This window comes from Ailuropoda melanoleuca, chromosome 3 (assembly GCF_002007445.2).
Source record: "Ailuropoda melanoleuca isolate Jingjing chromosome 3, ASM200744v2, whole genome shotgun sequence".
In the NCBI taxonomy this organism is placed as follows: domain Eukaryota; kingdom Metazoa; phylum Chordata; class Mammalia; order Carnivora; family Ursidae; genus Ailuropoda; species Ailuropoda melanoleuca.
Window position 1 is genome coordinate 66,161,339 of NC_048220.1, and position 26,332 is coordinate 66,187,670.

General features: G+C 36.9%; 1 long non-coding RNA gene and 1 pseudogene across 1 annotated transcript in view; both read right to left on the minus strand.

The window, feature by feature from the left end:
* The window catches only part of LOC105241504, a 121,217-nt gene extending 97,831 nt beyond the window's left edge, over positions 1-23,386 (minus strand). Inside the window, exons 1-3 of the long non-coding RNA XR_004624147.1 lie at positions 23,329-23,386; positions 21,679-21,800; positions 20,567-20,669 (exon numbers count right to left, since the gene is read on the minus strand). This is a non-coding gene — a long non-coding RNA (uncharacterized LOC105241504). The remainder of the gene's footprint in view (positions 1-20,566; positions 20,670-21,678; positions 21,801-23,328) is intronic.
* Positions 9,574-10,226, minus strand: LOC100483539 (annotated as a pseudogene).
* Positions 23,387-26,332: the final 2,946 nt, after the last annotated feature.

A 26,332-nucleotide genomic window follows, 5' to 3' on the forward strand; every position in this document is an offset into this window, starting at 1 on the left:
CCAAAGGGTTGCAGATTGGATAAAAAGAAATGACCCATCCACTTGCTGTCTACAAGAGACTCAGTTTGAACCCAAAGATACATTCAGACTGACAGTAAAGGGATGGAGTACCATCTTTCACGCAAATGGACCTCAAAAGAAAGCTGGAGTAGCAATTCTCATATCAGATAGACTGGATTTTAAACTAGAGGCCATAGAGAGAGATACAGAAGGGCACTATATTATTCTTAAAGGAAGTATTCAACAAGTGGATATGACAATTATTAATATATATGCCCCCAACAGGGGAGCAGCAAGATACACAAGCCAACTCTTAACCAAAATAAAGAGACATATAGATAAGAACACAGTAATAGTAGGGGACCTCAACACCCCACTATCAGAAATAGACAGAACACCCTGGCAAAAACTAAGCAAAGAATCAAAGGCTTTGAATGCCATACTCGACGAGTTGGACCTCATAGATATATATAGAACACTACACCCCAGAACCAAAGAATACTCATTCTATTCAAATGCCCATGGAACATTCTCAAGAATAGATCATGCTCTGGGACACAAAACAGGTCTCAGCCAATACCAAAAGATTGAAATTATCCCCTGCATATTCTCAGACCACAACGCTCTGAAATTGGAACTCAACCACAAGGAAAAACCTGGAAGAAACTCAAACACTTGGAGGCTAAGAACCATCCTGCTCAAGAATGACTCGATAAACCAGGAAATCAAAAAACAAATTAAACAATTTATGGAGACCAACGAGAATGAATACACAACGGTCCAAAACCTATGGGATACTGCAAAGGCAGTCCTAAGGGGGAAATACATAGCCATCCAAGCCTCACTCAAAAGAATAGAAAAATCTAAAATGCAGTTTCTTATATTTCACCTCAAGAAGCTGAAACAGCAACAGAAGGACAGGCCTAATCCACTCACGAGGAAGCAGCTGACCAAGATTAGAGCAGAAATCAATGAATTAGAAACCAGNATCAATGAATTAGAGACCAGAACCACAGTAGAGCAGATCAACAGGACTAGAAGCTGGTTCTTTGAGAGAATCCATAAAATTGATAGACCACTGGCAAAACTTGTCCAAAAACAAAGAGAAAGGACTGAGATTATTAAAATTATGACTGAAAAGGGAGAGGTCACGACCAGCACCATTGAAATTGCAAGGATTATTAGAAACTTTTATCAACAGCTATATGCCAAAAAACTAAACAATCTGGAAGAGATGGAGGCCTTCCTGGAAACCTATAAACTACCAAGACTGAAACAGGAAGAAATAGATTTCTTAAATAGGCCAACTTAATTATGAAGAGATTGAGTCAGTGATAAACAACCTCCAAATAACAAAACTCCAGGCCCGGATGGTTTTCCTGGGGAATTCTACCAAACATTCAAAGAAGAAATAAATACCTATTCTCCTAAAGCTATTTCAAAAAATAGAAACAGAAGGAAAGCTACCAAACTCATTCTATGAGGCTAATATTACCTTGATCCCCAAACCAGGCAAAGACCCCCTCAAAAAGGAGAATTACAGACCGATTTCTCTAATGAATATGGATGCCAAAATCCTCAACAAGATCCTGGCTAATAGAATCCAACAGTACACTAAAAGGATTATCCATCATGACCAAGTGGGATTCATGCCTGGGATGCAAGCGTGGTTCAACGTTCGCAAATCGATCAGCGTGATACATCATATCAACAAGAAAAGTCTCAGGAACCATATGATCCTTTCAATTGATGCAGAAAAAGCATTTGACAAAATACAGCATCCTTTCCTGATTAAAACCCTTCAGAGTGTAGGAATAGAGGGTACATTTCTCAATCTCATAAAAGCCATCTATGAAAAGCCTACTGCAAGCATTATTCTCAATGGGGAAAAGCTGGAAGCCTTTCCCTTAAGATCAGGAACACGACAAGGATGCCCACTCTCGCCACTATTATTCAACATAGTACTAGAAGTCCTTGCAACAGCAATCAGAAGACAAAAAGGGATCAAAGGTATCCAAATCGGCAAAGAAGAAGTCAAACTGTCTCTCTTTGCAGATGACATGATACTCTATATGGAAAACCCAAAGGAATCCACTCCCAAACTATTAGAAGTTATAGAACAATTCAGTAAGGTGGCAGGATACAAAATCAATGCCCAGAAATCAGTTGCATTTCTATACACGAATAACGAGACTGAAGAAAGAGAAATTAGGGAATCCATCCCATTTACAATAACACCAAAAACCATACGTTACCTTGGAATTAACTTAACCAGAGACGTAAAGGACCTATATCCTAGAAACTATAGATCACTTTTGAAAGATATTGAGGAAGACATAAAAAGATGGAAAAATATTCCATGCTCATGGATTGGAAGAATTAACATAGTTAAAATGTCCATACTACCCAGAGCAATCTACACTTTCAATGCTATCCCGATCAAAATACCGAGGACATTTTTCAAAGAACTGGAACAAATAGTCCTTAAATTTGTATGGAANAACATTTGCTGCAACATGGACGGCACTGGAGGAGATAATGCTAAGTGAAATAAGTCAAGCAGAGAAAGACAATTATCATATGATTTCTCTCATCTATGGAACATAAGAACTAGGATGATCGGTAGGGGAAGAGGGATAAAGAAAGGGGGGTAATCAGAAGGGGGAATGAAGCATGAGAGACTATGGACTATGAGAAACAAACTGAGGGGAGAGGGGATGGGGGAATGGGATAGACCGGTGATGGGTAGTAAGGAGGGCACGTATTGCATGGTGCACTGGGTGTTATACGCAACTAATGAATCATCGAACTTTGCATCGGAAACTGGGGATGTGCTGTATGGTAACTAACATAATATAATAAAAAATCATTGAAAAAAATAATAAAAATAAATAAATAAATGAAAAACAACAGCAATAGACTATTAAGACTTTAAATATTAGAATTATCAGATACAAATTATAAAACTATGCTTATTACACTTAAAAGTAAATGAATGGCATGCTTAAAAATATCCACAGGTATAGGAAACTAGAAGAAGTGAAAAAGCAGATTAGGAGAAGAACCAAATGTATACACAAACAATGATTCATGGAACACTACTAATGATGTACTGTATGGTGAATAACATAACATAATAAAAAATTTTTTAAAAAAAGGAGAAGAACCAAATAGAATTTCTAGAAAGAAAAATGAGTGTTGTTTAAAATTCAATATTTGCAAATCATGTATCTGATGAGATTAATATCAAAAAATAAGTAAATAACATACAGCATAAAAACAACCTGGTTTAAAAATGGGCAAAGTATTTATATAGACATTTTTCCAAATGGCCAACAGATATATAAAAATACTCATCATCACAAACTGGGAAAAGCAAATCAAAACCATAAGGAAATATCATCTCATACCTGTCAGGATGGCTATTATCAAAAAGATGACAAATAAGTTTTGGCAATGGTATGGAGAAAAGAGAATATATATTGAAATATGAATTGATACAGGTATCAGGGAAAAAGTATGGAGGTTCCTCAAGAATCAAAAACAGAGCTAAAGCCTGTGGGATACCTGACTAGCTTAGATGGTAGAGCATATAACTCTTGGTATCGGGGTAGAGTTTACTCAAAAAAAAAAAAAAGAACTACCATTGATCTAGCAATCCTACATCTGGGTATATACCCAAAGGAAATAAAATCATTATCTCAAAGAGATATATGCACCCCCATCTTCACTGAAGCATTATTCACAAAAGCCAAGATATGGAAACAACCTAAATGTCCATCATAGATAAATGGATTAAAAAGTGTGGTATGTATATACCATGGAATATTATTTAGCCATCAAATAAGAAAGGAAACTGTCATTTGCAACAATATGGATAAACCCAGAGGACATTGTGCTAAGTAAAATAAGTCAGACAGAGAAAGACAAAATACTATATAATCTCATTTTTACATGGAATCTAAAAAAGTCCAACTCATAGACTAGAGAGTAGAACTGTGGTTGCCAGGGGTGGGGGTAGGGGAAATGGGGAGATGTTGATCACGGGGTATGAACTTCCAGTTACAAGATTCAATAAATTCTGTAAATCTAATGTACACCATATAGTTAATGATACTATAGGTCCACAATAGCCAAACTGTGGAAGGAGCCAAGATGTCCTCTGACAGATGAATGGATAAAGAAGATATGGCTCATATACACAATGGAATATTAGCCATCAGAAAGTATGATTACCTACCATTTACATCGACATGAATGGAACTGGAGGTATTATGTTAAGTGAAATAAGTCAATCAGAGAAGCAAAATTAACATATGGTTTCACTCATATGTGGAACATAAGAAATAATGCAGAGGATGATAGGGGAAGGGAGGGAAAACTGAATGGGAAGAAATCAGAAAGGGAGACAAACCATGGCAGACTCTTGACTCTGGGAAAAAACTGAGGGTTGCAGAAGGGGAGGTGGGTGGGCGGATGGGGTAATTGGGTGATAGGCATTAAGGGGGGCATGTGATGTGTTGAGTACTGGGTGTTATACTCAACTAATGAACCACTAAACACTACATCAAAAACTAATGAGGTACTTACTACATGTTGGCTAAATGAATTGAAATAAATATAAATAATAATAATACTGAATAGTAAACATGAGATCTGCTATGCTAAGAAAGTAGAAGGGGTTTTTTTAGGTTTTATTTGTCAAAGACAGAGCACAAGCAGGGGGAGCTGCAAGCAGAGGGAAGAGCAGGCTCCCCACTGAGCAAGGACCCTGATGCTGGGCTCAATCGCAGGACCTTGGGGTTATGACCTGAACCAAAGGCAGATGCTTAACTGACTGAGCCACCCAGGCATCCTGCTAAGAGAGCAGATCTTAAGTGTTCTCAACCACAAAAGAAAAGAAAACTTTCTAGGGTGATGGATATGTTAATTAACTTGGCTGTGGTAATCATTTCACAACATAGGAGTATATTAAATCTTCATGTTGTACTTTTTAAAAAGTAAATTTTAAACACTACATCAAAAACTAATGATGTACTATACAGTGGCTAAGCAAACATAAAAAAAAAAAAAGCCTCTGTCTTCGGCTCAGGTCATGATGCAGGGTCTCGGGATGGAGCTCCGCATGGGGCTCCCTGCTCAGCAGGGAGTCTGCTTCTCTCTCTCCCTCTGCCCCTCCCCCTACTCATGTGCACTAGGCGCACGCACGCTCTCTCTCTCAAAATAAATAAAGTTTTTTTAAAAATAAATAAAATAAAACAGTAAAAATTTTAAAACTATGATTTTCCCAGGTTTCAATATCAAAAAACAAAAGGAAAGAAAAGAAAAACTATGATTTGCCATTAAAAATTTAGTGCAATGAGGGGCACCTAGGTGGCTCAGTTGAGCCCCCAACTCTTGATTTCAGCTCAGATCATTATGTTAGGGTCGTGAGATCAATCCCTATATCAGGCTCCCTGTTGAGCAGGGATCCTGCTTAAGATTCTCTCTTTCCGGGGCGCCTGGGTGGCACAGCGGTTAAGCGTCTCCCTTCGGCTCAGGGCGTGATCCCGGTGTTATGGGATCGAGCCCCACATCAGGCTCCTCTGCTGGGAGCCTGCTTCTTCCTCTCCCACTCCCTCTGCTTGTGTTCCCTCTCTCGCTGGCTGTCTCTGTCTCTGTCGAATAAATAAATAAAATCTTTAAAAAAAAAAAATTCTCTCTTTCCCTCTCCCTCCACCCCTCCCCCCACTCACTCTCTCTCTCTAATAAATAAATCTTAAAAAAATTATTGTGATGTATAAAACACTTCAGAAAAATTGTTTAGAAGTTAATGTGTATACACAGACATAAAACCTGACCTTAGTGAAGCAAATATTCATAACCGAAACAATGGCCATTAAATGAGTAATCATTATATTCTTGTGCTGTGGCTAAATACTTGTGTCCCTTCAAAGTTCGTACGTTTAAGTCCTAATCCCAATTTGATGGTATTTTTAGAGGTAGAGCCTTTGGGAGGTAATTAGGTCTTGGGGGTGAAACTCATGAATGGGATTAGTGCCCTTACAAGAAAAGACATGAGAGAGATGATCTGTCTCGCCACCATATGAGGATACAGCAAGAAGGTAACCATCTGCAAATCAGGAACAAGATCCTCCCCAGACACTGAACCTGCCAGCACCTTCATCTAGGTCTTCCCACAGACCTCAGAACTGTGAAATAAATGTCATTTAAGTCACCCAGTTTATGGGATTTTGTTACAGCAGTCAGAACTGACCTGAACATCTTGAAAAAGCAGCCACTAATTACTTACAGGAAGTAAGATACAAATCTACGAAATTGTGCTATGCTTTCTTACAGAGATACAGGTTAAAAAAAAAAAAAAACTATGCACAAAGCAACACAAATGAAGAAATGTTTGCCAAATCCTTTGGGAAAATTACAAATGTCTAAGCAATAAAGGTCAGTATGACCAATTCATACATCACATAATACTATTATTTTTTTAAGATTTATTTATTTAAGAGAGAGAGGGGCACGTGGGTGGCTCAGGATCAAGCCTGCATCCAGCTCCTTGCTCAGCAGGGAGCCTGCTTCTCCCTCTCCAACTTCCCCTGCTTGAGCACTCTCTCTCTCTCTCTCTCTGTCAAATAAATAAATAAAATCTTTATTTAAAAAAAAAAGAGGGGGGCCTGGGTGGCACAGTCGTTAAGCATCTGCCTTCAGCTCAGGGCGTGATCTCGGCGTTATGGGATCGAGCCCCACATCAGGTTCCTCCGCTATGAGCCTGCTTCTTCCTCTCCCACTCCCCCTGCTTGGGTTCCCTCTCTCGCTGGCTGTCTCTATTTCTGTCAAATAAATAAATAAAATCTTTAAAAAAAAAAAAAAAAAGGAAGGAGAGGACCTCAAACAGACTCCCTGCTGAGCGCAGAGCCTGACATGGGGCTCTATCTTACCTGAGCCAAAACCAAGAATCAGATGCTTAAATGACTGAGCCACCCAGGTACCCCCACATACTACTACTGTTAAGGCATTAGTATCATTTTTTTCTCTTTTGGTGGTGCATAAATGGTGCGTGCTTCAATTGATGGTATTTTAGATTTATAAAAACGGTACTTGTAGAGATCAACAAAATTTCCGGAACTGATCAAAGACACCAATTCATGTAATCAAGAAGCCAAAAATTCCCAAGCAGTATAAATAAAAAAAATCCACACTTAAAGACATCACATGAAATTACTTCAATCTAAAAGGAAAGAGCAAAACCTTAAAAGCAACCATGGTGGGAGGGAAAAAAAGAAAGTTTACCTTCAAAAGAAGGCCAGACGCCAGGTTTGTGAAGTAGAAAGTTCAAGAGTGTTACAATGGCAACTTTCGCCAGATTGATTCATATATTCAACACAATACCCAACAAAGCTTTAGCAGCCTTTCGGCAGAAATTGGTAAAATAATCCTAAAATTTACATAGAATTGCAAATTACATAAAATTGCAAAATTTGTATAGAATTCATAGAGAGGGACACCTGGGTGGCTCAGGTCACGATCCCAGGATCCTAGGATTCAGTGCCACATCAGGCTCCTTGCTCAGTAGGAAGCCTGCTTCTCCCTCTGCCTGCTGCTCCCCCTGCTTGTGCTCACTCTCTCTCTGACAAATAAATAAATAAAGTCTTTAAAAAAAAAAAAAAAAGAATTCATAGAGAATACCAAAACAACTTTGACAAAGAAAAACAAAGCTGGACAACTTACACTTTCCAATTTCAAAATTTAATATAAAACCACTTCAGTTGTTATCAACATGATGTGGTACCGGCAAAGGATAGACATGTAGATCACTAGAATAGATGTGAGAGTACGGAAATAAATGTTTTATACTTATGGTGAACTGATTTTCAACAGAGGTGTAAAGGAAATTCAGAAAAGGATAGCCTTTTTAATGAATGGTACTAGGAAAACTAGATATCCATATGCCAAAAGATGAAGGTAGACCTTTATCTCATACTATATACAAAAATTAACAGAAAACAAATCAGAGCATGGAGTGCCTCGATGGCTCAGATGGTTGGACGTCTGCCTTCAGCTCAGGTCATGATCTCCAGGTCCTGGGATCGAGCCCATGTCGGGCTCACAGCTCAGCGGGAAGTCTGCTTCTCCCTTTCCCTCTGCCTCTCCCCCTGCTTGTGCTCTGCCTCTGTCTCTGTATCACTCTCAAATAAGTAAATAATATCTTCAAAAAAAATAGATCAGAGCTAAATGTTAGAGCTAAAACTTTTACTTTTTTCTGAGATTTTATTTATTTATTTGACAGAGAGGGAGCACAAGCAGCCAGAGCGGCAGGCCTGAGAACCAGAAGAGCCAAAAGTCTATTTCTTGTCTGAAAGCCAGCTGGCTTGAGATCCAGGAAAAGCTAAAGGTTTCAATTCTATGCAGATGTTCAACAGATTAGATGAGGCTCACCCATATTGGGAGGGCAATCTGCTTTACTCAGTCTACCAATTCAAATGTTAATCGCATCCAGGAACACCGTCATGGACACACTCAGAATGTGACCAAAGAATGTTTAACCAAGTAGCTGGGTACCCTTCCAGCCCAGTGAAGTAGACACATAAAATTAATCATGGTTATCAATCCAAAGAAAGCAAGAAGGGAGAGTAAAATGGAAAACACATGTCAAATAGAAGATGTAAAGTAAAACAGCAAAGTCCACCATGTCAGGAAATACATTAAGTGTAAATAAATTTAAATTCCACTTAGAATCAGACAGATGTCCAGGAGAAATAGATTAATTCAATTCACTTATTCACTAATATCTACTCTGTGTTATCTACTGTTTTAGGTACTTGGACACATCAATGAACAAAACAAAGCAATCAGATTACAAAACAATAAATATTTTATATTCATTTTTGTCTACCTAGAGTCTTTAAAAGACTGTGGTGATTTATAATTTAAAATATTTTTATAGGACAGGTTAATTTAAAACTAAGGGAAGAGCTTAGCAATGAAATGAACAAACATAGGACATAATTACATGAGGAACCACAGATGAGAAAATTACTAAAAGTAAGTATTAATATTAACCATGAGCTTTTGGGCAACCAAGACAAAAAGGGAAATGACGTATTTTAATCATTTGGCCAAAGTTATATATGCTATGGAAGACAGAAACCTTTATTAAATAAGCCCTGAATTACAAAGAAAACTAACATGGATCCTTATATATTAAGGAATACATAATTATATAGGTTGTCCCAAAAGATTCAGAGGCCTTGCTAAGTTTCATACAAGACAAGCTGAGTAGGGTAGGAAAAAAACTACAGGCTTCAGATTCAAACAGCATCTGAATCAAGTTTGAATCCTGTTCCATCACTTACATGGGCAAGTCACTTAACCTCTCTGAACATGGTTTTCCTGATCTCTAAAACAGAACTATGATTGAAGGAATTACAAGTTTCATAAAGTATCTAGCATAAATAAGTTATTAACTTTAAAAGAATTTTTATTATTATTATGGCACATAATCAATAAACATAAGGTCAATGTAAAGTGATACAGACTAGAGTTTCTACTTCTTGATTGAAGGACATGGTGCTTTGTTTTTCATATAAGATGCAATTATTTTTAATGTCCAGTGTTTATAATACAAGGCCAGAGCTTTCTCCCCAACTCAAGTTTATAAATTTTTGATTGGCTTGTGAGACCAATAGGGATATTTCTTCTTGTCTAATTTGGTTTCTGGGAAGACTTCATTCAGGTCCTCAATGATCATCTGATCAAATGGAATTATGTTCTTCATCTTCTCCAGCTCTTTTTTTCATATTCCTCAATCCTGGCCTTTGAAAGAGAAAAACTCAACACAACTTTTCAAATTTTCTTTTTGTTCAGCATCCACCTGAATAGTATATTTATCCTCTGTCACAGGAAACTTCTGGGCATTAAACTTTTTCTCCAAGTCATCTACCAAGCCAGCCTTCACCACACTGGCTTTGTAGTAAGTCTAGTTGATAGCAGGTGGATTCTCAGGGACAGAAGCCAACATGGAGGTGAGGGTCTCATGATGGGATTTCAGGGAGTTAACAAGGGCCTTCTGATGTGGGGTATGATCTCCCCAAAAGCTACCCAATCAATGGCCTTTAGAGCAAGTTTTCCCCCAGCCATCTTGAGATCCTTCACCAACCCTGATGGCCCAGCAGGACACAGTGCCTTAAAAAGTTAATTCCACAATTGATGAACTAAAATATGAAAAATTTCCAAAAATGTTCTTGGAAATCTCTAAAGAACAATATCAAAGTAATATAAATTATTTAATTAAAGAGAAAGTTGACAATTTTAGACCTTGAGATATAAGGTTTATGTAATAAAAATTTACATAAGGCAAGCCAGTAAAATTGGGCTTTTATTAAATGGGTTTGTCCTTGGGTTAACAACCACTTTTTATCTCTTTCCTAAGCATTAACAATAATCAGTATACATGAAAGTAGAGTCCATTTTTTTGCATGCTGTTCTTTTCCAAAACTTGCACTTAAAGAACACTCAGTTAATAATTCTTTTTTTTTAAAGATTTTATTTATTTATTTGACAGAGATAGAGACAGCCAGAGAGAGAGGGAACACAAGCAGGGGGAGTGGGAGAGGAAGAAGCAGGCTCATAGCAGAGGAGCCTGATGTGGGGCTCGACCCCATAACGCAGCATCACACCCTGAGCCGAAGGCAGACGCTTAACTGCTGTGCCACCCAGGCGTCCCTCAATTAATAATTCTTAATAAGCAAATTCCAGCTACTATCTCTGGAATTGAGTTTCCACTTCAAGGAAGTTGCCTAATATGTTCCATGATGACAGCCTGATAGCTTGGCCCCTGGCATTTCTGTGACTTATGACAAAAATATTTTTTAAAAAGGCCAACTGTGAATGTTTAATTTTATACATCAACTTGGTTATACTTTCTATGGTACCCAGTTATTTAACGAAACACTAATCCATGTGTTGCTATGAAAGTATTCTATAGATGTTGCTACCATCTACCATTAGTTGACTTTAAAAAACAGATATTATCCTCAAAAATATGGGTGGGCCTCATCTCATAAGTTGAAGGCCTTAAGAGCAAAACCTGATGGTCGTGGACAAGAAGATATTCTACCTCCAGCCTGCAGCATTATCTCCTAAATTCCAGCTCACCCTCCAGAATTAAAACTTGCCAGTCTGCACAAGTGGGTGAGCCACTTTCTTAACATAAATCATAAATATACATGTGTATATGTACATGCTATATGTATCTTATTGGCTCTGTTTCTCTGGGGGAACCCTGACTGATACACCAACAAAAGTGAATGATATTTTTTGAGGCTTTAAAGTACTAAAAAGACATCAAAAGTAGATCACACCAAGTGATATTATATATTGCTTTCAACCTTTAGTTTTAACTAAAACAAAATGTCTTTTCTTTAATATCAATCCTAGGTTGCAGATCCCAACCAACATCTATCATCTTTAACATTCATGTCCTTTGAGGCTTTTTGAATAATAATGTAGAGATTTCTCAGAACCAAAACTATGTATCATTAAATCCACTTAAAAAGAGATTCTAAAACAGAATTCTTTAAAGTTTACCCATAACATCAACAACACATACAACTGAAATCATATAGAAAGTACTTACACCATATTAGTAATAAAAACTAATACATCATAATTGTGTACTCCATACCTATAAATCTGTAGTTCCACCCTTTAGCATATGCCTAAGGAAGAGAAATAGCTTATCAATTCCAGGCAAATGAAGGATTTAACAAAAAATACCCAGTACTATTTATTTATTTATTTATCAAAGATTTTATTTTTAAATAATCTTTACCCCCAACATAGGGTTCAAACTCACAATCCCGAGATCAAGAACTGCACGTTCTATCAACTGAGCCAGTCAGGTGCCCCTCCAATACTATTTAAAACTCACTTTATATAACCAAAACAGAAAATATCATTTTTAACATAAAAACTAGAATAGGTACACCAATATAATGTTAATATTGGGAAATGCAATATATTTATGTAACCTGAGACACGTGGACCATGTTACAAAAGTGCTCATTTTATTGCCACATATATTTTATGGGGTAAGGGAGGGAGAATAAATATCAAGGGTTAAAGTATAAACTGTGAAACATAAGCCTTTGGCTGATTTTATTGATACTGGACACCCTTAACCCCTTTATACGCTTACTGAGAAAGACAAATACCAGAAATTCCTTCTTGAGGGGCGCCTGGGTGGCTCAGTTGTTGGGCGTCTGCCTTCGGCTAAGGGCGTGATCCCGGCGTTATGGGATCGAGCCCCACATCAGGCTCCTCTGCTATGAGCCTGCTTCTTCCTCTCCCACTCCCCCTGCTTGTGTTCCCTGTCTCACTGGCTGTCTCTCTCTGTCAAATAAATAAATAAATCTTAAAAAAAAAAAAAAGAAAGAAATTCCTTCTTGAACATTTTCCTTCAGTTTTTCCATAATTTCCAGATATTCCTATTTCCTCTCACAATAACTGTCCTGATGCTAAATTGTTCAAAGGAAGCAATTAATGAAACCAATTAGGTTGTACATCACAAAATGGAGACAATCTAGCAATTTATCCTATTTAAACATAAAAAAAAGATCAAAAAAATTCAGTACATTTCTGTGACCTGAAAACCTATTTTTTTGTCTCCTCTTTTCTACCCTCATCTTCTATTCCTAAGTCCTACTGCCCAGTCACAGCAACAAAAGCACATTTTATCATATATTGCCACCTCAATCCACATGAAGTAATAATGCTGCTAGATTCCAAATGTACGCTATGTTGAAGAACTAAAAAGCATTGAGCCAGGCTGGAAAATGGCCGCATTTTATGACCCCAGTTTAGTTTATGGTCATTTCACAAAATCTACTGAAGTTAAAAGACTTAAAGTTTTTTCTGTAATTAATAAATTGATCCTCTGTCTCTCCATTTCTAATTCCTTAATTCCAATTCTACCAGGATGGTTTATATTGCTAAAAACATCTATGGAGGATTAATCTTTTGGTCATAATTTTTAAATGGCTGTAATAATTGATTATATATATAATTCATTGCCTAATCAGAAATAAAATTTTAATCCCATAAAAGATGTTTAATAGCAATTTTAACTACTAAGCATGTAATTAATGGTTAGGGGATTAAAAATTAAATTTCAAGGTGGTTAAAGCATAAATTCAAAACTTTAGACAATTTTAAAGAGAACAAAACATTAAAATAAAAAGCTTATAATTGTGTTTCTAAAATTATGTGTAACTACACATTGCTATTCTACATTTTCATATAAATTAACATAGATGGATACTCAAAAATATTTTTGTAAAACATTTTTAAAGACAATGGAAGGGCAATAAAGCAATTTTTACAACTGAATAGTCATAAAACAATTTTTAGTTATAATATAAAGAAATCTTATTCATAAAAGAAAACAGGGGCGCCTGGGTGGCACAGCGGTTAGGCATCTGCCTTCGGCTCAGGGCGTGATCCCGGCGTTAAGGGATCGAGCCCCACATCAGGCTCCTCCGCTATGAGCCTGCTTCTTCCTCTCCCACTCCCCCTGCTTGTGTTCCCTTTCTCGCTGGCTGTCTCTATCTCTGTCAAATAAATAAAATCTTTTAATAAATAAATAAATAAATAAATAAATAAAAAATAAAAGAAAACAAAGAAAGTTAAAGGCACTGGAATGCTGAAATACTAATTACTCTGCTTTTACATAGGGAAAAAATATGGCAGTACAATTCTGTGTCTGTTATATATGCAAAGCTTCCAGTAACTTTGATGATTTTGAAACAAAGAATTACTTTTTACCTATATAAAAAATTACATATGTAATTTTTTTTATTAGTAAGAGGACCTCATAACAACACCATTAAACAAATGGGGCTCTACGTTCCCATGCCTGACAATTTTCAATGAAGGAATCTCACTTTTGCTAAGGCAATGACTGAATTTTGTGCAAGATTCTCAAATTTTGAATATATCACATTAAGGAACACCCATTTTATTTTCAATTGCTTGAGTGGATGGGATTAAAGCTAATGCAGTTGTACTACAGGAATTTTCTGCCACTCAACTGCCAGTGAAATAATGCATAAAGAATTCTTATTAAGTCAAAAGAGAAGAGAATGCATTTGAAAGCAGAATTTACCCCCCTGATTAAGTTTTACGAATGGAAAGATCAAGATTCAGGTCACTATGGAACCTTTACCTAACTCAAAAAGAGACCCTCTCTATTAATAACCATTAAAATGTTCCACATTTTAAAGTATGCAATATCATGGCCTCATTACAAATTAGTTATTTAGGAAAAACTGCATTTCCTTCAAAGAAAAATGTTAAAAACATGCAATTCCTTCATCATGCGTTTTTAAATACTAAGGAAAGATATGCGACTGTTTTTGTAACCTAGGCTCAAGCAACTGCCCAAGAAGCCTATAGAACTGATATTAATAGGAGTTTAATGCCTGACGGAAAATCAGTCTACAGATTAATCTTGATCTGAAAAATAATGTCATCACTGAATTCCACCTTGAGATACAAAAGCAGGGATTATATTGTGTTGGTAAAATGTTAGCAACTGCATTTCAGTTTTTAATAAGGCAATACAGTTTTCCTAAAATAAAAGAGTTGATTATATCTCTTATTACTGTTATAAGAATTTGATATATCACAAAGCACAAGTTACAGCATGTGCCAAAAATGAACCTGATTCATAATTCACTTTGAGGATGTCTAGTTAGTCAATCAAGTGATTTGTAATCATGAAGACTGCCAGAAATGTAGTGAATAATGAGCTACAGTAAAATCCCTGGATTTTTTTAGTATTCTTAAAATTTCATTATGTGACTTTTATTGCCATTTTTGATCACTGTTGCTCAGCAGCACACATATTTACTTACAAGTTTTTGACTATTAAATAGGCTAAAGAATATACAAGTTGAATGACCACAGTATTTAATGTCTTCCTACAAAATTAAAAGCCTTAGTGTTTAGAGCTTGAACAAAGAAAATTTCATTCCATTCAAACCCCTTGACACTCCCCATTTTATTTAAATTATTTAGTGAATATGCTATTTCAGCATAGCAAATTTTTATGCAGAATATTTTCTTAAGTTGTTTCTATGTAGCCTAAAACAAAGAAACTCACTTAACAGAATATAGTTAATATCAGAAGCCTTAAGCTTCCTTTTAATATCTTCGTAGTATAATATTTCCTTAGTTAAAACTAATGTAAGCTGATAGCCAAAGAACATTTGACCTCTAACTAATATAATCTTGTTAAATTATAAATAAACAAAAAATAAACCAACTTAAAGTTTGGCATATTACTAAAGGAGTAATATGATACATTAGTGTTTTTCTTTCTTTTTTTTTTTTTTAAGATTTTATTTATTTGTCAGACAGAGAGCACTAGCAGGGGGAGTGGCAGGCAGAGCAGGCAGAGAGAGAAGGCGGCTCCTCGCTGACCAAGGAGCCCGACTCAGGACCTGATCCCAGGACCCTAAGATCATGACCAAAGCCAAAGGCAGACGCTTAACAGACTGAGCCACCCAGGTACCCCCATTAGTGTTTTACTAAATGTAGAACTACTAACCCATGTTAGAATTTGTCATTCTGATAATACTGGTCATTACAACCTTTTTAATCAGGATTCCATAACATAAGAGTTACAGTTGCAAAGCAAATGGAACTTTAATTGTGATAACAAGTAGGTTCATTCCTTGACGTATTCTCATCATTTTCAAGCAGAAGAGTCCTTTTCCAACTTTAGACTGATAATAACACCAAAACACGTGGATCTCCTTAAAGGAAATGATAGAGTCCCTAAATCAAGACCTAAAATACTTATTATTACTTATTAATAATACTTATTAATACTTATTATTAAAATTATTATTAAATTATTCATGAAAAAATGCAACTCTTGAAATTTAGTGGTTAAATTTTCAATAATAAATGGTTAGTTGTTCAAGATAACAAAACTCCAGACATGCACTATACTGACTCTAAGAAGCTAGTATGATTACCATGAGACCTCAGGAAAGATACTGTTTTTATTTATTTATTTATTTACTTACTTATTTATTTATTTATTTATTTATTTATTTATTTATTTTTTAAGATTTTATTTATTTATTTGACAGAGAGACAACCAGAGAGAGAGGGAACACAAGCAGGGGGAGTGGGAGAGGAAGAAGCAGGCTCCCAGGGGAGCAGGGACCCCGATGTGGGGCTCGATCCCAGGACCCTGGGATCACACCCTGAGCCGAAGGCAGACGCTTAACAACTGAGCCACCCAGGCGCCCCAAGATACTGTTTTTAACACTGAATATTCCCCGATAAGTCTAGTAGCACTCCACCTTGGAATGCACTTTATCACCATTATCACACCAACTGTGAGGATAATCTTTTCTTTCCTTTATAGTTTAACCATTTGTTTATTCATCCACTTAACAAGTGCTTATTAAGCATCTGTATGTACCAGGTATTGTGCTAAAAACTGGGGACATAAAAATGAATTAGACACATAGCCTTTGTACTTGCCATTAAGAAATCTACAGTCTATCTACAGTCCAGTTAGAAAGAGACATAGAGGGGCACCTGGGTGGCTCAGCCAGTTAAGCATCTGCCTTTGGCTCAGGTCATGATCCCATGGTCCTGGGATTGAGCCCCACGTTGGGCTCCCTACTCAGCAGGGAGCCTGTTTCTCCCTCTCCCTCTGCCTCTTACCCTGCTGTGCACTCTCTCTCTCAAATATATAAATAAAATCTTTAAAAAATTATGTGTAAAAAAAAAGAGACATAAATAAGTACATAAGCGCAATAAAATATAAAGATATATAAATACAAAATATAAGGTTCTAGAATAGTATGTAGTAGAAAGGTTCAAAGAAGATAAGGTTCAATGATAGAGGTCAGTAGTTAGGAAAGCCTTCAAAGAGAAACAAACCTGAATCTTGAATGAAAAGCTGGTACTCAACAGGAACAATGAGAAAAGATCATAATAGTAAGAGGGAAAATATTAATGAAGACAAAAGTGCGGAATACCTAATCATGGTAGGGTAACCACAAGCTATTCAGGGTTTTTTTTGGGGGGGGGAGGTGTTAAGATTTATTTATTTATTTTAGAGACAGAAAGAGAGAGAGCATGAGAGCACAAGGTGGAGGGGGAGAGCGAGAGAATCTCAAGCAGACTCCCTGCTGAGTGCAGGCTCTCAGGCCCGATCTCACAATCCTGAGATCATGACCTGAGCCAAAATCAAGAGTCAGCCGCTTAAATGACTGAGCCATCCAAGATCCCCCAAGCTATCCATTTTAACTGAGGTAGACCTGTAAAGAATATACAGGACACTGGCTGGTAAGGAAGAGGACTGCCAGAGGTAAGCCTGAAGCAATATGCAATAGCCCACCAACAAAAGACCTTGCATATATGCTAAAGACAACACAATCAGGGCGCCTGGGTGGCTCAGCCCTTAAGCCTCCGCCTTTGGCTCAGGTCATGATCCTAGGGTGCAGGGATCGAGCCCAGCATCGGGCTCCCTGCTTGGCAGGAAGCCTACTTCTCCCTCTCACGCTCCCCTTGCTTGTGTTCCCTCTCTCGCTGTCTCTATCAAATAAATAAAATCCTTAAAAAAATAAAAATAGGGGCGCCTGGGTGGCACAGCGGTTAAGCGTCTGCCTTCGGCTCAGGGCGTGATCCCGGCGTTATGGCGTTATGGGATCGAGTCCCACATCAGGCTCTTCTGCTATGAGCCTGCTTCTTCCTCTCCCATTCCCCCTGCTTGGTGTTCCCTCTCTCGCTGGCTGTCTCTATCTCTGTCGAATAAATAAATAAAATCTTTAAAAAAAAATAAATAAATAAATAAATAAAATCTTAAAAAATAAATAAATAAATAAAAATAAAAATAAAAAATAAAAACAACACAATTGCCATCTGAAAATCCTTCAGTGGTTTCTGTCTATAACAACAACAAAAAAATCCATAATGTCTACACAATTTATGCATTTGGCTTTCCTCAACAGTGGTCAAACTAACATTTTACACTCTATTACACATCTGTTTGAGAACTAGTATCACCATTTTAGCCTACCTGTTTTATATGCATATGTAAATAATCCCCCAGAACAAGGGTCTCAGCCTCTAGCAAACTTATATATTAAACAGCAATTCTATCACCTGAAGAGTGGGGCAGACACTGAAGATATACCAAGTTTTCCCAAGGAAGCATTATCAAGATTCTTCTTAAAGAATCCATACATGCATACTGACAGACTGCCGCAAGTTGTGTCCACATAGGGAAGCCTGGGTGGTGTAGTGGGATGAGCGCCTGACTCTTGGTTTCAGCTCAGATTGTGATCTTGGGGTTGTGATATCAAGCCCCATGTGGGGCTAACTTCAGGATGGAGTCTGCTTGAGACTCTGCCCCTCCCCCTGCCCTGCCCCAGCAATCTCCTGCTCTATCTCTAACATAAATCAATAAATCTTTTTCTAAAATGTTATGTCCACATAAAGTCACAAAAGCAAATGCTTCAGTCAGATACATTTTGGTGTACGTCAGTCGGTAGTACAAAATCACTGTGAACTAGCCAGACTGCCTCAAAAGTAAAGCAGCCCATTGTCAAGTTGCACACGTAAACCTCTCATGCAACTTAACACCACACTTATAAACAGGAGCTTTGCGCAGAAGCTCTGAGGTTACATAGTTGAAATCCTGGGTCAGTCACTGACCTTATGCAAATTATTGAACTCTGAGTCTTAGTTTCCTTGTCTATAAGCCTGGGATAATCCTTCATACCTCACATAACTGTTATAAAGATATAACAAGATATAAAAAGCACTCAGAATAGAGCTGAGCAAATTAATTTTAATTAATTTTACTAATTTTAATTAATAACAATTCTATATAATTATAATTATTAATTATTCAACAAGTAGTATTTTATCATAATAACTACAATAGAAATCATTCTAGTTAAGACAAACTCAAGTTTATACACTGAATAACTTTGACTTGCACTATAACGTTAAATGAAATTTCCAAAGTCCAGTCCAACTGAAAATATTTGAGGTAGGCTTAATGCGAAAATAATTATACTGAGACAAATCATCTTAAGATAATGTTTTCAAGAAACAATATTTTTAAAAACACACTGAGTTTTGGGGTGCTTGGGTGGCTCAGTTTTTTAAGTGTCTGCCTTCAGCTCAGGTCATGATCCCAGAGTCCTGGGATTAAGCCCCACATTGAGCTCTCTGCTCAGTGGGGAGTCTGCTTCTTTCTCTGTCCCTCCCCCTGCTTGAGCTCTCTCTCTCTCTCAAATAAATAAATAAAATCCTTAAAAAAAAAAAACACCGCACTGAGTTATACTTAGTAATTACTTATAAGGCATGGGAAGGGAAAGCCCAATCTTACTATAGAAATACTGAGCCTTTTTGAGGAAAGAAAATTGTACAATAAAACTTTTTCTCCAAATATAGTGCATCAGCCTCACCAGTCTTTGACCTTGGGATTCGTTTATGCCCCAAAAGAAGAAAAATTAAAAGATAACAGTAACATTTTTAAAAAAGGAGATTATCAGTAAAGCAAACTGTAAAAGAAAATTGACTTTGACAACCTGACAATGGAGATAATTCAAGTGAAAACAACTTGAATAAAGAGGGCCAAAGCAACATCAGTTAACTGTATCAAGTTACTTATATATAATGTTACACAAACACATACACACATATATACACATATTTCATGGTTAGGTAGGACTGGGTCAAGTCACAAATGTAATTAGTAAAGTAAAATGAAGTGATGATTAATAAATATGCACTAAATGATATTGAACTGAACTACAGATTGCTATTAGATACCCTACTACTTCTTGTAATAATATTAAACAAGTACAGTCATCCATTATATCTCTGGGACAGCAAGCCTGTGGCAAGCATTAACAATGGCTACCATTTCAAAGACCAAATAATGTATCTGAAAACAGAAGAGTATCTTTTACATTGACACTGCAGTTATACAAAATTTCCTGAAATTCGTAATATATTTTAAAATAAATATGTAACATATGTGATTCTGCTCTAGCCAATATTCAAATAAAAGTCATGAATTAAAAAAAAAGTCATGAATTATAACTTAGCTAGCATGCATTATATGGAAATTAAGAACAGAAGTGAGAAAGAATACCCAAATTGGGGTGCGTGGCTGGCTCACTTGGGAGAGCATGTGACTCTTGATCTCGGGGTTATGAGTTCAAGCCCCACACTGGGTGTAGTGATTACTTAAAAATAAATAAACATTGAAAAGAAAGGGAGGGAGGGAGGGAGGGAGGGAGGGAGGTTACCCAAACTATTTTTAGGTATATTCATAAACACTGAATTATTACTTCCAACCCTTTCCGTTGTCAGGTTGATCTCTGTGTGAATCTTTACACTCAAGTAATAAAGCATGATGGCTCAACATCCCATAAAACAAAGTCCAAACCAAACTATTGTTTGATAACCCTGAAAACATCAAATAACACTAGCATGATTTTCCTGTGTGAAGATGGCACTAACTCACCTTCAACAGAGATGAGCTTCATGTTGTTTTTCCACAACGGAGATGAACTTGCTCATCTGGCCAGCTCTCCTGCCAAAGCTCCCTGGTGAACAACAGCTTATATCTGCAAGATGAGTGTTACCAGTGGTCACAGAAAATAACAAAATAAAATTATTAATATACAAATGAAACCTATGCCTTGGTCATAGGTCACTATGTTTTAACTAACTAAAAATAAGGTCAGAGAAATATATAAATTCTATAATACTTACATACAAAACTGTACATGTATTTACTCTGATACATTCACTATATTCTATATATCACTGACCTAAAAACAGAGCCTGACCTCTATCCCTAAGTAAAAATGTTCTCAGCTATCTTACCTAAAACAAAGATTGCTTCTGACACGCAAAATCAAAAGTATATAAATGAAAAAAGTATGTAATGAAAATGCTCAAAACATGAAAGCATGCCAACTTTACATCCCTCATCACCAGTAGCAATAACTGAGGAAATTACAGAATATTTTTGTTAATGTTAGCAACATTCTCAATAACATTAAATGCAGCATGACTGCAGCCAAAATTACTTTGACATTTCCCAGAATTCTGAAAAATATTTCTATTTTTTATGAAGAAAAGTACTTTCATTACTAGCTACAGTGTTTATTCATGTTAATACAGAGGTTTGTAATTAAATATTCCTGATTTTATCGATTGCCAGTTGAATCTCCTTCATAAGAGTTGAGAAGCTGGTTAAACACTACCTGAAGACAGTTTTTAAGTAGAAGCAAAGTTGACGTTATGTGCTTCTTTATCATTTAAGGGAATATAAATTAGATTAACATCTATTAAAAATCAGTAAGGAACTATTTACAACGAGATACAATTCAAACAAAATCACAATGTTAAGTATCTATGATAAGTAAGGCACTCACTATTTGGGGGTTCTGTTAACAGGTATAAGAATAATAAGGTATTATCAACAATCTCAAAGAAATCACAATAACAGTATAATTGAAACATTCCACTTCCAGTTCTACATAATTGTTTGCAATAAGAAACAGCTGAATTCTAACCTAGACCTCTGCTCGAACAGGAAGGATGAAGTAGAGAAGCATAGCATCATACCAGAGCACGGTAGCTACCACACAGATGAGGCTCTTGGGCTCCTCTTTCAAGGGACTGTAAAGAAGTTTCAATAGATATGTTGAGAACATCTGCTACAACCCATGATGTAGGCCCACTGCCACCTGTAAACAAATAAATTTTGTTAATTTAAAGGCGCTATACAAATGTTTCCAGTCACAATTCTGTTTTAATGGGTTATTCCCCTTAACAACTCTTCACTATATTTCTCACCATAATTCCCTACCAACTCACCAAAATTGGAAGTCCTCCACTGGGCTCCAAACTCTTAAAGTTCCTCTTCATTTTAGTTTCCCATTTCCACAACACCCAGCAGAGTAACTTACAGATTGTAAATGTTTAGTAACTGTTTGATAAGTTGAAATCAACTAGTCAACTTGCTCCCTTACCTGTCACTCCAAAAATTATCACTCATTCTAACTATATTCACTATTACTAGCAGGACAGTGTTAGATGAAAAGACAAGATTATTTATTCAGCAAACATTTTCCTCAAACATCTACTAAGTACCATGCTAAGTGCTACAGATACTAGTATAAATAGCACATGACCCTTACCCTTAAGTAACTCAGTCTATTAAAAAAGATAAAAATGGTGTACTCTGAAAACCATAAAACACTGATGAAAGTAATCGAAGATAACACAAAGAAATGGAAAGACATTCTATGCTCGTGTATTGTAGGAATAAATATTGCTAAAATGTCCATATTACCCAAAGCAATCTACACATTTAATGCAGTCTCTATCAAAGTACCACCAGCATTTTTCACCAAGCTCAAACAAACATTCCTAAAATTTGTACAGAACTACAAAAAACTCCTGATAGCCAAAGCAATTTTGAAAAAGAAAAACAATGTTGGAGGCATCACAATTTAAGTTATATCGCACAGCTGTAGTGATCAAGACACTTTGGTACTGGGGCGCCTGGGTGGCACAGCGGTTAAGCGTCTGCCTTCGGCTCAGGGCGTGATCCCGGCGTTATGGGATCGAGCCCCCTATCAGGCTCCTCCGCTATGAGCCTGCTTCTTTCTCTCCCACTCCCCCTGCTTGTGTTCCCTCTCTTGCTAGCTGTCTCTATCTCTGTCAAATAAATAAATAAAATCTTTAAAAAAAAAAAAAAAGACACTTTGGTACTAGCACAAAAACAGACACACTGATCAATGGAACAGAACAGAGAACCCAGAAATGGACCATCAATTCTACGGTCAACTAATCTTCAACAAGGCAGAAAAGAATATCCAACGGGAAAAAGTCTCTTCAACAAATGGCTGAACAGCAACATGCAGAAGAATGAAACTGGACCACTTTCTTACACCATTCACAAAAATAAATTCAAAATGTATTAAAGACCTAAATGTGAGACATGAAACCATCAAAATCATATAGAACACAGGCAGCAACCTCTTTGACATTGGCTGTAGCAACTTCTTACTAGATACATCTCCTGAGGCAAGGGAAACAAAAGAAAAAGTGAACTATTGGGACTTCATTAAGATAAAAACTTCTGCACAGTGAAGAAAACCAACAGAACTAAAAGGCAACCTTTGGAATGGGAAAAGATATTCGCAAATGACATATCTGATAAAGGGTTAGTAACCAAAATCTATAAAGAACTTTTCAAACCCGGGGCACCTGAGTGGCTCAGTTGGTTAAGCATCGGCCTTCGGTCACGACCTCAGGGTCCTGGGATCAAGCCTGGCTTCAGGCTCCCTGCTCAGGGGGGAATCTGCTTCTCCCTCTGCATGCCACACCAACTGCTTGTGTGTCCTCTCTCTCTCTGTCAAATAAATAAATAAAATCTTAAAAGAAAAAAAAGTACTTATCCAACTCAATACCCAAAGAACAATTAATCCAGTTAAAAAATGGGTAGAAAAGGGGCGCCTGGATGGCTCAGTCGTTAAGCGTCTGCCTTCGGCTCAGGGCGTGATCCCAGTGTTCTGGGATCAAGCCCCACATCAGGCTCCTCTGCTGGGAGCCTGCTTCTTCCTCTCCCACTTCCCCCGCTTTTGTTCCCTCTCTCACTGGCTGTCTCTCTCTCTGTCAAATAAATAAATAAAATCTAAAAAAAAGAAAAAATGGGTAGAAGACATGAACAGACATTTCTCCAAAGAAGACATACTGCTAACAGACACATGAAAGGATGCTCAACATCACTCATCATCAGGGAAATACAAATCAAAACTACAATGAGATATCACCTTACACCAGTCAGAATGGCTAAAATGAACCACATGGGAAACAACAGACATTGGCAAGGATGCAGAAAACGGAACGTCTTATACAGTTGGTGGGAATACAAACTGGTGCAGCCACTCTGGAAAACAGTATGGAGGTCCTTCAAAAAGTTAAAAATAGAACTATCCTATGATCCAGTGATTACATTACTGGGTATTTACCCAAAGGATACAAAAATACTGATTTGAAGGGGCAAATCCACCCCAATGTTTACAGCAGCATTATCAACAACAGCCAAATTATGGAAAGAGCCCAACTATCCACTGACTGATAAATGGATAAAAAAGTTGTGGCATATATATACACAATGGAGTATTACTCAGCCATCAAAAAGAATGAAATCTTACCATTTGCAACACTATGGATGGAGCTAGAATGTACTGCGCTAAGTAAAATAAGTCCGAGAAAGACAAATACAATATGATTTTACTCATGTGGCATTTAAGAAATGAAACAGATGAAGATAAGGAGAGAAAAAAAGGCAAACCATAAAACAGACTCTTAACCACAGAGAATAAACTGAAAGTTGCTGGAGGGAAGGTGGGTGGTGGGATGACTTAAATGGGTTATGGGTATTAAGGAGGGCACTTGTGATAAGCACTGGGTCTTATAGGTAAGTGATGAATCACTAAATTCTACTCCTGAAACTAATATTACACTCTATGTTAACAACTAGAATTTAAATAAAAACTTTTTTAAAAGGAAAAAAACAAGAAAGATAAAGATGGAAATTAGTCACTAGGATACCCTGTAATCAATTTATAGCAAGTTTTCCAGAAAGTGCTACAAGTAGTAAAAGAAAGGGAAAGCTGGCTTAGAATAAAGGCTTTAGAGAGAAAATGTCATGTGAAATATTAAAAAATAAGCAGCTGCTGGACAGATGGACAAAAAGAAAAAGGACATTCTTAATGGAGGGAAGAGGTAAAAATTATAGAGATTCAAAAGGGTACACAATATTCTGAGAACTTCAGGAAGCTTTTTGGAGAATAGCTAATGAGAAGAAAGAGGCATGAGAAAATTCACAAAGATGCCTATTATGCTAAAAAGCTGGACCTCTGTCTGACTGAAGGAGGTAAGCCAGGAGAGTGATGTAATCATTAACAAGATCCTGGCTGTAGTGTGAAAGACGGGAGGAAGGACAAGACTGAGGCAAAGGACTAAATCACATGAGACAAAACTGTCTTGACCTAATGGTTTATGGAATTATGGTGACCCAATTCAACATCAGTGATCGTTAGATCTACTACCCAAGGGGTCCCAAATTCAGATAGATATTTAGAAACTACAGGTGATTTATTTTAGAAAACTGTTTATGTGGTATAATCTCGATCAAAAATCATGGCAGGAATTTCATAAGAATTATAACAAGATTAATAACGAGTAGCTCTGGGTAGTGGGGATACAGGTCATGTTTTTCTTCTTGTTAATTATATATTTCAAATTTTCTACAGGGTAAAATTAAAAATAAATCCTACAGCAATTCCTTGAAACTTAAAAGCTAAAACTGGCATTAACCCTAAAGGGCCAGAGATTCCTTCACAACATGACTAACCCAAAGCCTCCCTTCACCACCATGGCCCACCACACACAAAATACTCATTCCTACATCAGAACCTAAACCAGTGTCCTCTCTGTTTCTGTAGCATCCTCTTGTTCCGAAAGTCTTTCTAAATCTCAGCTTCATACCACAAGCCATACTGATTTTATATATGAATTATCAAAAGCTATCATTTTCTGCCCCATACATTGTGACACTTGATCATATCAATTATTGAAAGCCTTTCTAAGTAGTTCTCCAGTCTGTTCTTCCTACAGTTTTTTTTACAAGAATATTACAGCAAAATCAGTCCTATTCCAAAACAAATATTCAGACATGACTCATTTATGGGTATCCGTGCATATAATTACATCAATGAACTGATCAACTGCAAATTTATGTATATAACCACTACTAAAGAGTTTTCAAATCTATCATCTCAGAAAAAAATTGCCTACTGTTAATGAGTTGAATTGTGCCCCCCAAAAAATATACCGAAGGCCATAACTTTACCCGTGAATGTGACCTTATTTGGAAAGAGGGTCATTACAGATGTTCAAGTTAAGATGAGGTCATTAGGGTAGGCTCTAATCCAATATGACTGGTGTGTTTATAAAGGAAAATCTGGACATAGAGACAGAAACACACGCAGGGAGGTCACCACATGAAGATGAAGGCAGGGATCAGGATGATGCATCTACAAGCCAAGGTACGCCAAAGATTCCAGTAAATCACCACAAGCTAGGAGAGAGGCATGTAAAAGATTATCTTCACAACCATTGAAGGAACCAACCCTTACGACTCCTTGATCTTGGACTTCCAGCCTCCAGAACTAGGCAACAATAAATGTCTGCTGCTTAAGCT